Here is a 15,969-nt window from a genome sequence, read left to right as displayed (position 1 = left end):
AAACTCACATTCGTTTCTTAGAGAATTCGCCTTTGTAAGTAGTCCTGCTTAATGTATACCTCCATATATTGGAGCCTGTACAAAATGATCCCACATCTAGCTTATGGATGATTGGATAGAATGAATCTGACTGAAAAGAATTTCGTCCCTAGGCTGTAAGAAAACTGTGATTTCTTAATCTAGAGTGAGTGATGGACTGCTCCGAGTGGATTCCTCTCCTGAATTAGAAATGGAATGATGAAAAGGTGTTGACACTTAATTGTGAAGATCTGTCACAGACTCAGAAGTTAGGGAAGCCCTTTTGAGCCATGAGAGAAATCCTAGAAGATTTATATCAGAGAAAAAGTATATGGGGGTAAATAATATACTAGAAAAGAGGGGGGAAAATTAGAAAGGAAAATTTGGTTTATTTTGAATTCGTCCCGAAGCCTGGTATTGTTTTTGCATGTTTGGTTTTATATTATTTTATTTATTTTTAAATTTAATTTTACAAATTATTTTAATCCATTTTCTTGCTAGTGCAAGTTTATTCAATAAAGCAACTTCTTGCCCAAACACCTACTGTGTCATAATTAAAGTAGTATTCTGCCCTTGGCAAACATAAGAGTCATAAATGGGACATCAGTTTAGAATAGCTTTTCCCCCATGTTTTGTATAATTTGATCATGAGAAAAGTTCTTTAAAGTGTGTTTTAAACAAAAGTAGATATATTTTCCCACAAAATGAATCCTAATCTTTTTTTCCCAGAGAGATAACAATGAAGTTAATGGTGAACTATATGTCTGACCAAAAATAATTCTTAGTTTATCTTGATTATTTTAATAACAAATAAATAAATTTTCCAGGGCCTATAATTTATGTTTAGCGAGAGACTGCTTAAAATTAAAGGCACTTTCCAAGTTTATGATTTTAAAAAATAATAATACAATGTCTTTTCATAGCTAATTCCGATACTGCATGCATTCAATAATTATGGCTTTCATCTGGAGCAGAAACCTATATTCAACTTAACACATCTTTAGAGTGCATCAAATGATAGTGACTACCTCAAGTATATCTATTTGACTTGTGCAAATTTTATTTACAGAGGAGATTGAAAGCAAATTTTAAACCCGTTGGAAAAATAAAAACACATTTGCAGATTGATCAGCAAGAATGGATGTAAAATATATGCTCCCAAGGATATAATCCCACATGTAGTTCTCAAAATTTTTATTGCAGTTAAAAAAATAAAGCACATTCATAAAGTTAAATGGTCTTCTTCAACTCTTATCCTTGGAGATGAAGTTTCTTGTGGTTTTAATTTGGGAATGAGAAGAGCCCCCTCAAAGAACATTGTCAAATCCACTGTGATGGGCTCCGGCAACCTGTTATCTTTAGTTGTACCTCAGCACTCTACTTCCACTAATTTAACGATGTGTTTGAAGTGAAGCACACTTTCAAATTGGCAGGATGTCAGGCAGGTTTGAAAATAACTCCTATTAGCACAGACAGCCTAAGCTAGCCAGCAGGTGTTGTTATCAGTGTCCTACGATTTTGCCATGTTTATTAGATTATTACTGAGAGATGGGGCTAGACAAAATTTAACATTGCAAATTTCAGCATCTCCTTTTAAAACACTTAATTGAAAAGGGTCTAAAGGTTCACAGAAACAAATGTGCTCTTGCTAATAATCTCCTTACAATATACTCATTAGTGTTCTAGGAATATAAATTCTGTCTGATACATGTTTGCTCTCCCACCAAATGGTGGAAATGACAGTCAGCAGCTGATTAGAAAATCACATTTGGAGTACAAAAAGCAAACTGCCTGAAATCTCTACAGTTTTACAGTCTGCAATGGAAAATATGTTTCATAGGCAGGGTCATGACTGCAGTCAAGTACTTGAGGTGCTAGTTATTGATTTTAAAGAGGTTTCTGGTTTTTCTACTGACTTTTTTATGGCTTGGCAACTCATACAAAAGCACCCAATGAACCAGTTTGACCTTTTTCCAGGTACCTCCATTTATTGCTCTGCATAACAAGCCTTCCTTATGGAACAACCTTAGAGTATTGAGTTGTGAGCAATAAGAACAAATTAATTTTTTTTTTTTGCATATGTGTATACTAGAAGTCATAGCTATGTCTGGAAAAGGCTGATTTTCTAAATCATTTTGTTTATTCCCCTCCTATTTAATAATATGAAGAACATAGTTGCTGGCATTTTTCCAAACAAGATGAAATGTCATTAATAAATAATTGGAGCCTCTTCCAAGTATTTCAGTTGAGGTGAAATTTTATTAAATTAACAGCTGTAAATGATCATAATTGATATGATTTATTGAGACTTTGTTACATGGGAAAAAATGAACAAAAAAGTTGTATGTATAATTGAACTATATTCTCACAGTTATCCTAAGGATTAGGATATATTGGGAAAATGAAAGGGAGGTGTGGGATGATGGACAGTGCTGGGATAGATTTCAACAAAACTAGAACAAGTGGATACTAGCATATTCTCCCATTTCCCATTCTATCTTAAATATCAGATACGGCATCAAGGGATAGGAACTTAGATATTAGAATTTTAAAATGAAATTATTCTTAGGAATCAACCATAATAATTGCCTTTTCACAGATAAAGTAATGGTCAGGTAAGTTTATGACCAGATGACCAACACTGAGTTTTCAGTTATGCTACGTAATTTATAATGAGATCTGTAAAAAGAGTTTTCTTAGAATTAAGAGGTGAGAAAGATGATTTCTTCGATAGATGGCTAAATTTTGTTAAGGGGGTGTGATCATATCCTAACTGGAAATATAAACGTAATCCTGTATGGAGACCAAGGTCCTTTGGATCAGGGTCCAAAGGAAAAATTATTTTTCCACTAAAAAAAAAAGTATCTGCTCTTGGACCAGCTCTCCCACATTAACTAACTTTAAATTCAGACAAAACATATAAAATAAATGTTTTCATGTATTGGACAACAGAATGTACAGGAATGGTTATCTCAGAGAAAAAGGAAACAAGTAAGGCCATCCTCCCACCCTGACTGCTCTGACATACTACCTGGTAATGCTTTCTAGATCATAGTTTGGGGAATGAGGAAACTTAAGTAGACGATATTGGTAACACTGAACTGAGGAGAAAAGTTGGTACTTTCGAATTTATGAGACAGAATACCAGAAAAAAATAACAAGCAAACAAACAAAACCAGAGCTGTGCAGAAAAGGAGTTCCTGAAATCCAACCAGAGAGTCCTTTAAGTCTTTAGTTAAACACCTATATACACATGCATAGGGCAAGACTGTAGGGTTAGGCAAAGTACAATTACGAACATGATAAATTGAGATTCCAGATACTGTACAAGGTTGAGATTGGATTTCTGAAAACAAGTGTGGAGATATCTCATTGAATGTACTATGGACATTCAAGAGGGAACAGATGAACTAAACCTTATTTCTGGATGTACTTGTGAGGGTGTTTCAGGATGAGATTAGCATTTGAATTGGTGGACTCCATAGAGGAAATTGTCCTTCCCAATGGGTTGGGCATCATCTACTCCACTGAGAGCCTGAACAGAACAAAAGGCAAAGGAAAGAGGAATTTGCCCCATTTTTCCTGCCTCTGTGCTACACCTGTACATTTTATCTCATCTTCTGCCCTTGGACTGGAATTCAATCATTAGATCTCTTGATTCTCAGGCCTTGAACTGAATTGTTCCACCATCTTTCCTGGGTCTCCAACTTGCAGACAGCAGATTGTGGAATTTCTTAGCCTACACAATCAATTTTTCATAATATTCTTCACTTCAATAGATAGATCGGTAGATGATAGATGATAGATGATAGATAGATAGATGATAGATAGATGATAGATAGATGATAGAGATCTCTCTCCAATTGGTTCTATTTACCTGGAGAACCCTGATTAATCAATACAACAGCTTTATTCATAATTACTTGGACTTGGAAGCTACCAAGATGTCCTTCAGTAGGAGAATGGACAAATGAACTGTGGTACAAAAAGACTAGATACTGTTTGATTCCACCTATGTGACCTTGTGGAAAGGGCAACACTATGGAGGCAAAAGATTTGTGGTTACCAGGGATTAGGGTGGAGAGAGAAATGAATAGGTGGGCACAGAGGATTTTTAGAGCAATAAAACTACTTTGTGTGAGTCTATAGTAGTGGATACATTTGTCCAATCCCATAGAATGTATAAAACCTTGGTTTTATACCCTATGGACTTTGGTTGACAATTATGAGTCCATGTAGGTTTATTAGCTGTAACAAATATCTCACTCTGATGGAGCGTGTTGATAATGGGGGAGGCTATGCAGATGTGGGGGCAGAGGATATATGAGAAATATATCTGTGCCTTCTCAATTTTGTTGTGAATCTAAAACTACTCTAAAAGATAAAGTCAAATAAATAAATAGATTCATAGATAAATATTTAAATATGTATTTGAATCCCTAATTCTCTGTAGATACCTTGGGGTCAGGAGATATATTGCTCTCAAGTCTGAAACTGTTGTTGCCTGACTTAGTGTTTAGCACATAGCTAGCTAGCATTTGGCAATTTTTTGTGAACTGATTCAATGATACATTTGGTGGTCCTGAAAATACAGGATAGGAGAAGGCTAAATTAAAGACAGCAGTGTGGAACGGATTTCAGGAAAAGCTGCACATAGGGGATAAGTCTTGAGCTAAGCCATGAGTGCAATTAGATGAATATATCCCCAAATCTTACTTTACCCCCAGAATTTCACAATGTAAAAATACTCTCTTCCACTGGATTTACTGAAACCACACTCCCCTGATTTTTCTAACGTAATTATGAACACTTCTTAGTCATTTTAACTTTCATGTGCTTCTCTCTTTAGCCTTTAAATATGTAGATTTTCAGTACTCATTCCAAGGTCCTTTCTTCTTCAGTTCTTCACACTCAGTTCTTTCAGCCATGGCCAAGGTTTGATTCTTAATTAGTCCCTCTGTCTCCTGTCTAGTTACTAAATTACTCTCTGCACTTCTGTCAGAGCAGTCTTCTCAAATTTCAACTTTGATTATTCTTACCCCCATTTAAAAATATTTAATAACTTCCATTTGCCCTTTCCATCAAGATAAAGGTAGTGACAAATGTCCAAATAGTCTAGCATAATCTCTCTCTCTTACACCTCATTTGCTTCCACTCCCTGCCCCACCTCTGTGCCAACACTTCCCATTCTGTTACCATAGACTCTCCTTTTATCATGTACATCTCTATAAATTTCCTTAATAGAATGCATCACAGGTTGGTATTAAAAAAAAATATATGGACTCTGAGAAACAAACTGAGGGTTCTAGAGGGGAGGGAGGTGGGGGGATGGGTTAGCCTGGTGATGGGTATTAAAGAGGGCATGTACTGAATGGAGCACTGGGTATTATATGCAAACAATGAATCATGGAATACTACATCAAAAACTAATGATGTAATGTATGGTGATTAACATAACATAATAAAATAAAATAATGATGTAATGTATGGTGATTAATATAACATAATAAAATTTAAAAAAATAAATGGGAATTTGGTTTAAAAAAGCAAATAAACCTTCGTTGACTAGGACTTTACTGATGTAAATGTGATAATATGCATGCAATTTGGATCTTCAAGAAAGAGTAAATTACATAGGGTTTCCCATGGAAACATTTTGGAATATTATAAAATGGATTAAAATGGCTAATGTAATTCTAGGGTACAGTGCCTGTGATTGAAACTCTTAGTTTGTAACTTTATAAAAACTCTAATGGTTTTTATTTTCTTCCCAATCTGCTCAACACCATTCCATTATATGAACTAAATATTAAAATACAAGAGATGAAACAGAGTCTCTTCTCTACTCCTGCAAGCAATGACCCTTCCTCCCTGCCCCAGTGACTGTCACTTTTTTTTTTTTGACTGTCACTTTTAATAGTTAGAAACCCACTGCTTTTTTTCTCATTAAATTATTCCTCAACCAGAAACTTTTCTGAGGTACATAGGAGGTCTCTACGGGAGCCAACAGGAGAGCTTTTAATTGGCTTTCAAGAATTGCAATAAACAGCCTTTAAGATATTTCAGATACTAAGGGAAAATGCCAAAGACATTTAGAAAAAGCTTTGAATTTAGTTAAACTCAGACCTGAATTTCTAAGCTAGATGGAAACATTGATATGTGTTTCCTTGCAAAGAAAGTACTCACAGAATCTATAAACAAGGCATTTCCTTTCCTTTCAAGAGGTAATTAGGCAATTCTCAAGTAGTGCTCTGAAAGCAAAACCTAGTATAAAGTAGGTGTTCAATTCGTGTTTGAATAAATACAACATGGACATTCTGATTTCCATTTCTCTTACACTTTTCGCATTCATGGATAATTTGGTGCTTTGATTTCGACATATCAAACATACTGAATGTTGCAATAGGTACAGTATTGCCCCCCCACCCCCAGGGGCAAACGTCTTTACATATGGTAAACAGAGTAGATAGAAACCCTCTTCAGATTTTAAATGGCACAAGGTCATTATGGTTCCCTTCCCCCATCCCAGTTGTAAAGCCTATTCCCAAGTGCTTTGTTTACATCAAATACATTATAAACACACACACACACACATACACACATATACATACATTAAAGTGTATACATATGTACATTAAAAATAACATCTTATTGTGTTACTGTTCTCTATGTGGTATTTGTACAAAATGAGTATTTGAGCAGGTCCCTCTAGCCCTGATTCCCATGGCATTTTGTAGGCTCACGGTATAGGACTCCAAGCCAATGTCGGCTACTTACTAAGTATGAGCATAGGCTATAGGCCCCATGTTTATTTTATTTTTTTTTAAAGATTTTATTTATTTATTTGACAGAGAGAGACAAAGCGAGAGAAGGAACACAAGCAGGGGGAGTGGGAGAGGGAGAAGCAGGCTTCCCGCTGAGCAGGGACCCGACTTGGGGCTTGATCCCAGGACCCCGGGATCATGACCTGAGCCGAAGGCAGACGCTTAATGACTGAGCCACCCAGGCGCCCTGGCCCCATGTTTAGAGAACTCACAGACCACTACTGTCCTCCTGGCCTTGGTGGTTCTCGCCCATCCTTCTCCCTATTCTCATCTGTACATGGCCTTCCTTCCTAAAAGTTCCTGATACCTTCTTAAAATCAATTATAGAAAAAACCCCTCACTCTCTCTACTCTGGCTGCTTTTTGTAATCCCTGACTAGGAGCCTGGAAACAATTTGACAGGTGAGAGGAGGACCATAGGGATGGTTTTTCTTTAGACCATGGGTTGGCAAACTATGACCAGTCTGTCAGATCTAACCCACTTCCTGCTTTTGTATAGCCTATGAGGTTAGAATGTTGTTTTTACCTGTTTAAATGGTTGAAAAAAATCAACGAATGATATTTTGTGAAATGTGAAATTATATGAAATTCAAATTTTAATCCTTTCAGTTCCCTTTTGTAGGGACGAAGAGGCCAAGTCTGTAAGGGCAGCCTGTCCAGGTGAAATTTTGTTCAGCCCCTATCTCCTGCTATGTGAGAGGATCACAGCCAGCTACAGAATATTGCTAGGAGGAGGGTGAAACCACCTTCTATAGAGTAGGGGCCCAGCTCTTACACAGGCATTAAGATGTAAACTCAGCATTACACAGTTCTGAATGTTAGGAAAGGATTTTCAGACATTGTGTTTGCTTTCTGCTGAGATAGGGAATATTTGTGCCAGAGTACGATTTCTTACAGATTATTAATAAAGCTATATACATTTCATTGTTAAAAGAAATGCTTCACAGTTTTGCATTTTATATTTAGATCTATGACCTATTTTAAGTTATTTTTGGTGAAATATGCAAGATCGATGTCTAGGTACTTTGGTTCTTGTTGCATATCAATATCAAATTGTCCTAGAACCATTTGCTAAAAGGACTGTTCTTTCTCTGTTGAATGGCTTTATGCCTCTGTCAGTAATCAAACGATTATATTTGTGCAAGTCTACATCTGAACTGTCTATATTGTTCCATTGATCTATGCTTCTTTTGCTAGTACAGCACAGCCTTGATCACTGTAGCTTTATAATTAGTCTTAAAATTGATAGTGTGAGTCCTCCAACACTGACCTTCTTCACTTTTTTGCTGGCATTTCCTTTTAAACTTTGACATCAGCTTATCAATATCAATAAAACACCTTGCTAGTATTTTGATTTGAGTTGTACTGAATCCATAGATCAAGCTGGGAAGCACTGGCATTTTAACAGAGTACTGAGCCTTCCAATCTGTGAACAAAAACTATCTTTCCATTTATTTAGATCTTCTGTAATGATTTACATCCATGTTTTATTATTTTCTACGTACAGATCTTAGACATATTTTGTTATATTTATATCCAAGAACATCATTTTTTTGTTGTCCTAGGAAATTGTATTTCTGGACAATTAAGTCAATTTTCACATAGACAATCAGGTCATTTGTGAAGAAAGAAATTTGTTATTTTATTATTTTTATATCCCATCTGCATACGTTTTCTTTTCTTGTATGATTGAACTAAATAGGGCTTCCCTGGGCGATGTTGAATAAAAGCAGTGAGAGAAGATGGCTTGGAGTGTAGGGAGGGAGTACCCAATCTCTCACCATTATATATTATGTTAGCTGTTGGTCTCTCATAGATGTTTTTATGAAGTTGAGAAATTTCCTATTTTTTCTAGTTTATTTTATCACGAATTGCAGTTGTATTTTGTCACATGAGTTTTCCACATCAATTAATGTGATCGTATGATTTTTCTATTTAGCCTGTTGATATGCTGGGTTACATTAATTGATTTTTCAAATATTGAACCAGCTTACATACCTAGAATAAATTATTTATTTTTAAAGTTTGAAACTAACTGCTCATTCTCACATTTATATCTGTTAAAATTAATCATATTGCAAACCTAAATCTCTTAAAATGTTTTAGTTCTTTATACATTTTTTAGAGATTTTATTTATTTATTTGAGAAAGAGATAGCACAAGCATGCAAGGGGAGGGGGAGTGGTAGAGAGGGGATGGGCTGAGAGGGGAGGGACAAGGAGGACTCCCCTCTGAGCATGGAGCCCTAAGTGGAGCTCCATCTCAGGACCTAGAGATTGTGACCTTAACTGAAACCAAGAGTCAGACACTTAACCAACTGAGCCACCCAGCTACCCCTGGTTCTTTATACATTTTTTACTATCAAATGCATATCATGTCTCATAGAGCTTTATGTATATGTCCTCTATATCCTACTAAGTTATGTTGAGTTGGAGAGATGCTAGGAAAAACTTGGATCTCATGTCCAAAAATTCTTCTTTAGGATGATATCAACGAGTAAGATTCTTTTTTGTTTGTTTTTTTCATTTTTGGGGGGTACATTTTTTGTTAATTGTTAGGTATGTGGTCTTGAACAAGAATTTTACCCCCTCTAAACTCCAATACATGTAAAAATGTATTTGGTACATATTAAGGGTTATATTAATAGTAACTCAGATACTAATATTTATAAATCAGTTTATAATTTTTTAATAGTTCTTAGACATAACCCCCCCCACCACATACACACACTTTGTTTATTCAGAGTGATACCTGAATAGAACTTCACAATTCTTTGATGTCATTGTGCACTCTCTAGGCAATTTCTTTAATCTCTCAATGAAAGAAATAAGATTAATTTTATAAGATGTATTCTTTAGAATGCTTACAAATCCTTATGAACCTTGTATCTCTGATATGGTATTTAATGTTTTCTGAACTGTGTCTTTGGTAATCCATACGTAGGACTGAAGTTAAAATCACTAGACTAATGAGGTCAGTGTGTCCTTGCACAGGAGGGAGTTTTATATGCCCAAGTCTTTTGAGTTTCTGAACATTGGTTGCTAACATTTTGCTGAATCTGGTCTAATGAATCAAGGAGAGAACTCTGTAAAGAGATTTTTGTTATGAATGACATACACAGTATAGGAGTGGGCCATCTCAGATGCTAGGGCAAGAAATTAGTAGAACAATTTCTCTTTTGAATGTTTTAATTATTCTTGCAGAGAGATCATTGTTATTATCACCAATATAATGTTCAAGGGATCATTAAAATTACTAGGAAGGGGTAAAGATTCGCACATTTCACCTTTATTAATCTTTTTTTCCTTTTCTATCTCTTGAGAAATCACATAGTTTAATGAGTGCTATTTTACTATTGATTATTGTCACGGCAATAAAATTTCCTTTTATTTCAGATTCATGCTCAAAAAATTAACTAGATTTTTCTTTTATCTTACTCTGTATTTTCAAGTCTCGTATAGGATGCTTTCTTTTGCCTCTGACCCCACTGGGCAGTCAACCAGTGGCCCAGACAGACCTTAACCACTATCTTCTACTTCATATTGCACTAAGAGCAATGCAAAATATTTTGATTTTTTTAATCCCAAATAGTCATATTGGTAATATGGCACTGCTTTGCTAACTAATAAATTATTCTATATCTCAGACCATGTGGCCAAAAGACAAGAAAGGTCCAAGAACAATGAGTAGAAAGGGGTTTACACTTGGAGTAACTAGATTTGTGTGTCATTCTGCTTGTATAGATTCCAATCTGTTGTAGTTTATATTTGACTGTGTATTTAAAAAAGATGAAGAAATTTGAAAAAAAAATTATATAAATGCATCTAATCATTTACTTTCAGGAAATTATTAAGATAACTATGGAGTGGAATATGCAAATATTCCCATGTTACTATTTAAATTATTTTTGTAGAAAAAATACTTTACGTATGAAGAAAGAGATTTACTACCTTCTTATCCATTCCATGCTGCAATAATATCCTTATTCTTTTACATTTTTATGGGGGAAACACTCTTAAGAATAGTGGGGAAAAAAAGAAGAAAAGAAGGGTTTTCCTCCCTTCAGTATGATCTCCTTGTGACTAGGGTTTTCCGGGGATATAGTATGTGAAATATTTAAGATTTGAAGTAGATATTTTTTGTTTAATCTAACACTGTTTTAAGCATAGGCAAAGGATTTAAACCATTTGAATGAAATTGTCTGTGTCTAATACACTACATCTTTCCTATAAAAGTCTCATTTTTGTTCACTTAATATGCCCAGCGTGTAACTAGGCTGCACTTGGTATCTGTGAAATGTCATTTCTTGTCAATTTTGGCTTCTTTGCCAGAGGAGAAATTACTATTTTCTTATCCTAGGGCTAGATGCCATTTTGACATATTTTTAATGTAAATGCCATTTATCTACTTCCATATATTTGAAAATAAGAAATTATAAAAGAAAGCCTATCCAAACATCCCACTCCATCACACTCCTATTCCTAAGCCAACCTTGCACTTTCTACTCTGCCAAAAGTTATTCTTTGAAACTGAATTCCAGTTTCAACCAATTCATTCATCCAGCATTCTCTCATTGTATGTTTGGCTCATTTATTTTTGTCAGTTGGTAAAACCTGAAACTGTATCATAATTGCTCTACATTTCCTCAACCTACTCCTCTAAAATTTTCTCTCTCTTTTTTGCTTATCTTGTCTTTCATTTTCTTTGCTTATCTCAGGCATACTTTGATAACTCTCTTCTGCTCCGATATATAGGTAATTGTAGTAGACTTTTAAAAGACAATGTCATATTTTTATTATAGATTCTAGTTATCTACTATATTTGTGGTAATAAGTGCCTATGATTTGCGATCCATTTTTATAATGGTCATCTGAAAGTTAATCTCAGGTTCTGGATTGACAACATGGATAATGGGGTAAATCACATTTTTGGTTTGTTTGTTGGTTGGTTCGTTTGTTTTTTGCCAGCAGTGATATAAGCATTCAAAGTAAGGAAACATTGGCCTGGCATAGCCTCTTTTCTTCTATTCATTTTTCCTTGCCCATAGATATATCTCAAAATTGCCTCTGAAACACCATCCCTCATTGATTTTTCTCTCTTCTGATTGTTTTTCCATTGTTGAATGTCAAAAAGATTGTTGTTTTTCTATGAGGACATTAGCTCTGTGATTGCACCTTCAGGTTAAAATCTATTGTATATTTTTTAGGCATGTATTATTCCTTAATTTCCCTACCTAATCTGTAAAGATTTGATGGATTCAGTCATCCTGTGTAATTCTGACATCCTACAATTATGCTTGGATACTAAAGGAATCTTCAGTTATTCCCTTGAATGGTGTGCCATAGACAAATAAAAACCAGTGCTTTAGCTATTCCAAATACTACCAGAAATTTCCTAGACCAGCTTCTAATAGTGTTTACTTTTTTCTTTCTTTCTTTTTTAAATAGCATTTACTTCTTTCTATTACCTGGCCATCTATTGCAACCTAGTTGGATCTTTATGCCTCATACTTTCAGCATTCAAGACACTAAGTACAGACATCCTCTACCCTTCCATTTTTAATGTCAAATGTAAAAGATTATGTGGTTTCATCTCTTTTAACCCCAATAAATCCTAAAATAAATTAACTTTTTGCCAGATTTTGTCTAATATTCTTTATTCCCATGAACCACAATAAAATTAAGCAGGAATTTAATCCTCTTTGTTCCATTACCAAAGGGAAAAAACACAATGCTTATTTCTCAGAAATGTAGCAGAGGAAATTTTATTAGATTTTTGTTTGTTTGTTTTACAACAAACAGATAAACATTTACCGAAATTTATTTCAGAAAATACAGGTTGTGGTGCTTTGTTTGAAATGTACAAGAATTGGCTGTCACACTATCTTGGTCTTGACTCCAAGGTTCACTTACAGTTTTGTAAAAATGGACAATCACTTCTCTACTCTTACTCTGCTTTGAGTCTCACTGTTAACATAGAAAAAATGAAAATAAAATTGCTATATTATGAGCTATTGTGAGAATTAAATGAAAATAGATGTAAGCAATTATACTTCATAGATGGTAGGAACGGGATATGTAAGTTTTCCTTTCTTTTATCTTCTACATTGTTTCATTTCCTTATAATATTCTGGACATTTTTGGACCTAGTTTTATTTTATAATCATGGAAAAAATGGGAAATAAGAAAATTAAATGAAAAATGTGAAATATAATCAAATAACATTACTTTATAAAATGAATTATGGGAAAACACATTTTAAAGACTTTGTATTTGATATCCAGTGTTACAAAATATTGATATCATTAAAACATTCACCACAAGTCAAGAATAAGAGATAAAACTTTTGTCATTTAATATCTTTCTTGAAGGATTCTAAGACTCAACAGATTGTTCCCAGTCAAATTTGAATTCTCATGTTTCTGAAAACATCAAAAGCTAACCAACTTATGGAATTACAATTTATTGAATATCTCACAGAAGAATATGCTTTAAGATCAAGAATTGAAAAAGATATTGTAGGAAAATTCTAACATTTCATCATTTACTATTGCTCATTTAAAGGCAACAAACCATGTGTTGCTATTAAAAGCACTTTGATAATTAAACCTAGAATTTTTATTTTATTTTTTTTAATTAGACGAGATTTAAATTTTCAGGTGGTTATTGATACCTGAATTAGAGAAAGGAAAAACATGCAAAGTCACCTTTCCCAAAAGGCTTTTTATTTCAGGGTTATTTTTCATTATTTCAGTCTTGCCTAGCTGGCTCCAATCTGATGAATTCACAGCCTGAGATATTTGGCTGGAGTCTTTTTAAGATGATATTTCAGAATTCTTTCACCTAAGTCCTTTCTTTAACCTATTAGCAGTATGCTATCCAAAACTGTCTGTAGGGAAATAATTATGAGTTTTGATCTCTGCAAGAGTTTTCTATTTTTATTTTTCTTCTTTTGTGGGTATGTTATGTATGTGTTTTCTTAACTTTGGAAGTTCATCCAACTCCATCATCAAGGCCATTCACAGGCTTATAAACAGTAAATTATTAATGTAAGTATAAACCCAAAGCAGTATTGTATTTTTACCTTTTTAATGGAGGTCTAAAAATTATTTGATCACTTAAAATAATTATATTAAATGTGATAAAACTTGTCAAGTGTTAATATTGATAAATTCCAATGTTATGTAAATTCTTTAAAAAGTTACAATGTTAGTCTTATATATACAGAACAATGCATTCACCTTATTGATAATAATATAAGAAGTATAGCTAAGGAAATGACAGCTGAAGATTTTCTTAAGATTTCATCTGTCCTCCTTAGAATTACCTAAAATATTTATAGCGTAAAGACCTACCATGCCTCAAAAGATAGCAATTTGGGTTTCAAAAGACCTTTAGAATTCTAATAGCAGGATTAAAATAAATGAACAGAGAAATCTGTACAAGGTATCCTAGTTACTCTTAAATAGCTGGCAAATTTTATTACAGATACCTCGAGGGAAATAGGAATTTAAGTACCGATTAGAGAAAACACACAAAATCAAACAGCCCTTTGCTTGTGGCTCAAGAAAGACAATAGGCTTTAATCAGTCAAACTTGCTCTGTCTTCATAGTTCAAGATATTAAAACCAATACAAACACAACCAAGGTTGCAGTGGAATCCATGAGGGTTACCCCAGCCATATGCACTGAGGACTCTCAAGCCCAGCAGAGACCCAACAAACCCCAACAAAATCTTAAAAGACTAGCAAGTTATAGCCTGTTCGGTTTATGGCAGAATTTCCTTTCTTTCTGACAATAAAGTGATATAAATGGTATTGGAGTGAGGACCTGCCTTCACAACAAGGGCCAGGGTCTTATAAAATTTTCCAAAGAACTAGTCAGCCAGATCAGTTACTCTTTCCTTAAATTAAACTGAACTTCTCTATATTATAAAAATATTTTAATATACTTTTAGCATCCACCATATCATTAAACACATGCATTGTTTCTTTGATTGACTAAATCAAGCCATGTGTTACACAATCCAAACATTAAACTAATGTTGGGCCCTGTCCTGTCCTGTTGTAATACAGATGAAAAGTCTTTGCTTGCAAAATAGTTTTCAGTAGGGTCTGAACATTTCCTTCTGTTACATTTTCAATATGGTTTCTAATTGTTTTTCACTGTCTTCTAATTTTTCACTTCCCTCTCCTGCTTTGTGTTTCTTCTGCTTTAGTATTCTAGTAACTGTTTCAAAGAGGGTCCTTTGGTTGATAACTTTCTTGGACCTCACTTTTATTAGTTACTCACACATAATTTTTTTTTAATTTTATTTATTTATTTGAGAGAGAAAGATAGAGAGCAGGGAGAGGGGTAAAGGGAGAGGCACAACCTGGCTCCCCGCTGAGTAGGGAGCCCGATGTTGGGCTCCCTCCCAGGACCCCAGGATCATGACCTGAGCCACCCAGGCACCCCTCTCACTCGTAGTTTTAAGTAACTTTTTTGCTGAAGCCATATGGGAAAATGCACATATCATAAAAATAAAATTCTCTGAATTTTTCCCACAGAACCACTATGCATATGAAGAAAAAGAATATTTTGAGTATTCTATAACCTGCCTCAGTCTTCCTTCTAGTTATGACATTACCTAGGGCAATTGTTTCCCTGACATGTAAGACCATATAGTAGTCTTTGAAATTTCTATGAATAAAATGATAAACATACTACTTTATGCTTGGAGTTTCTTACTTAGTGTGTTTCTATAGTTTCATCTTGTGTATTTAAATACGTGTATGTACAAAAGTTATTTCCCATGTGATTAGGGTCTTCTCTTCCTACTATTTTGACTCTCAAATTTGTGAGGGGTGTGTGTGTATGTATGAGATTAATCTTAACATTATAAACACTATGATATGTTTTTACTTTTTTCTATTCCTTCTGCCTTGAGAAGTACCTGTAATACTTTCCAAGAGCCTTGAACAGGGAAAAAAAAAACAATGTCCTTTGCTTGGGAACAAAAGAAACATACAAAGAAGATACAGTTTAGGTGGAGGATGACGATGATTATGATAATAATTATCATTATAATGATTATAACAAAAGTGAGAACCACAGCAGCAGCAATATGTTTATTGTTTATTTTGCACA

This window comes from Leptonychotes weddellii, chromosome 11 (genome assembly GCF_054177405.1).
Source record: "Leptonychotes weddellii isolate Sample4059 chromosome 11, ASM5417740v2, whole genome shotgun sequence".
NCBI classification, from domain to species: domain Eukaryota; kingdom Metazoa; phylum Chordata; class Mammalia; order Carnivora; family Phocidae; genus Leptonychotes; species Leptonychotes weddellii.
The sequence above is the reverse complement of the archived record's forward strand: the minus strand, read 5'-3'. Positions refer to the sequence as shown.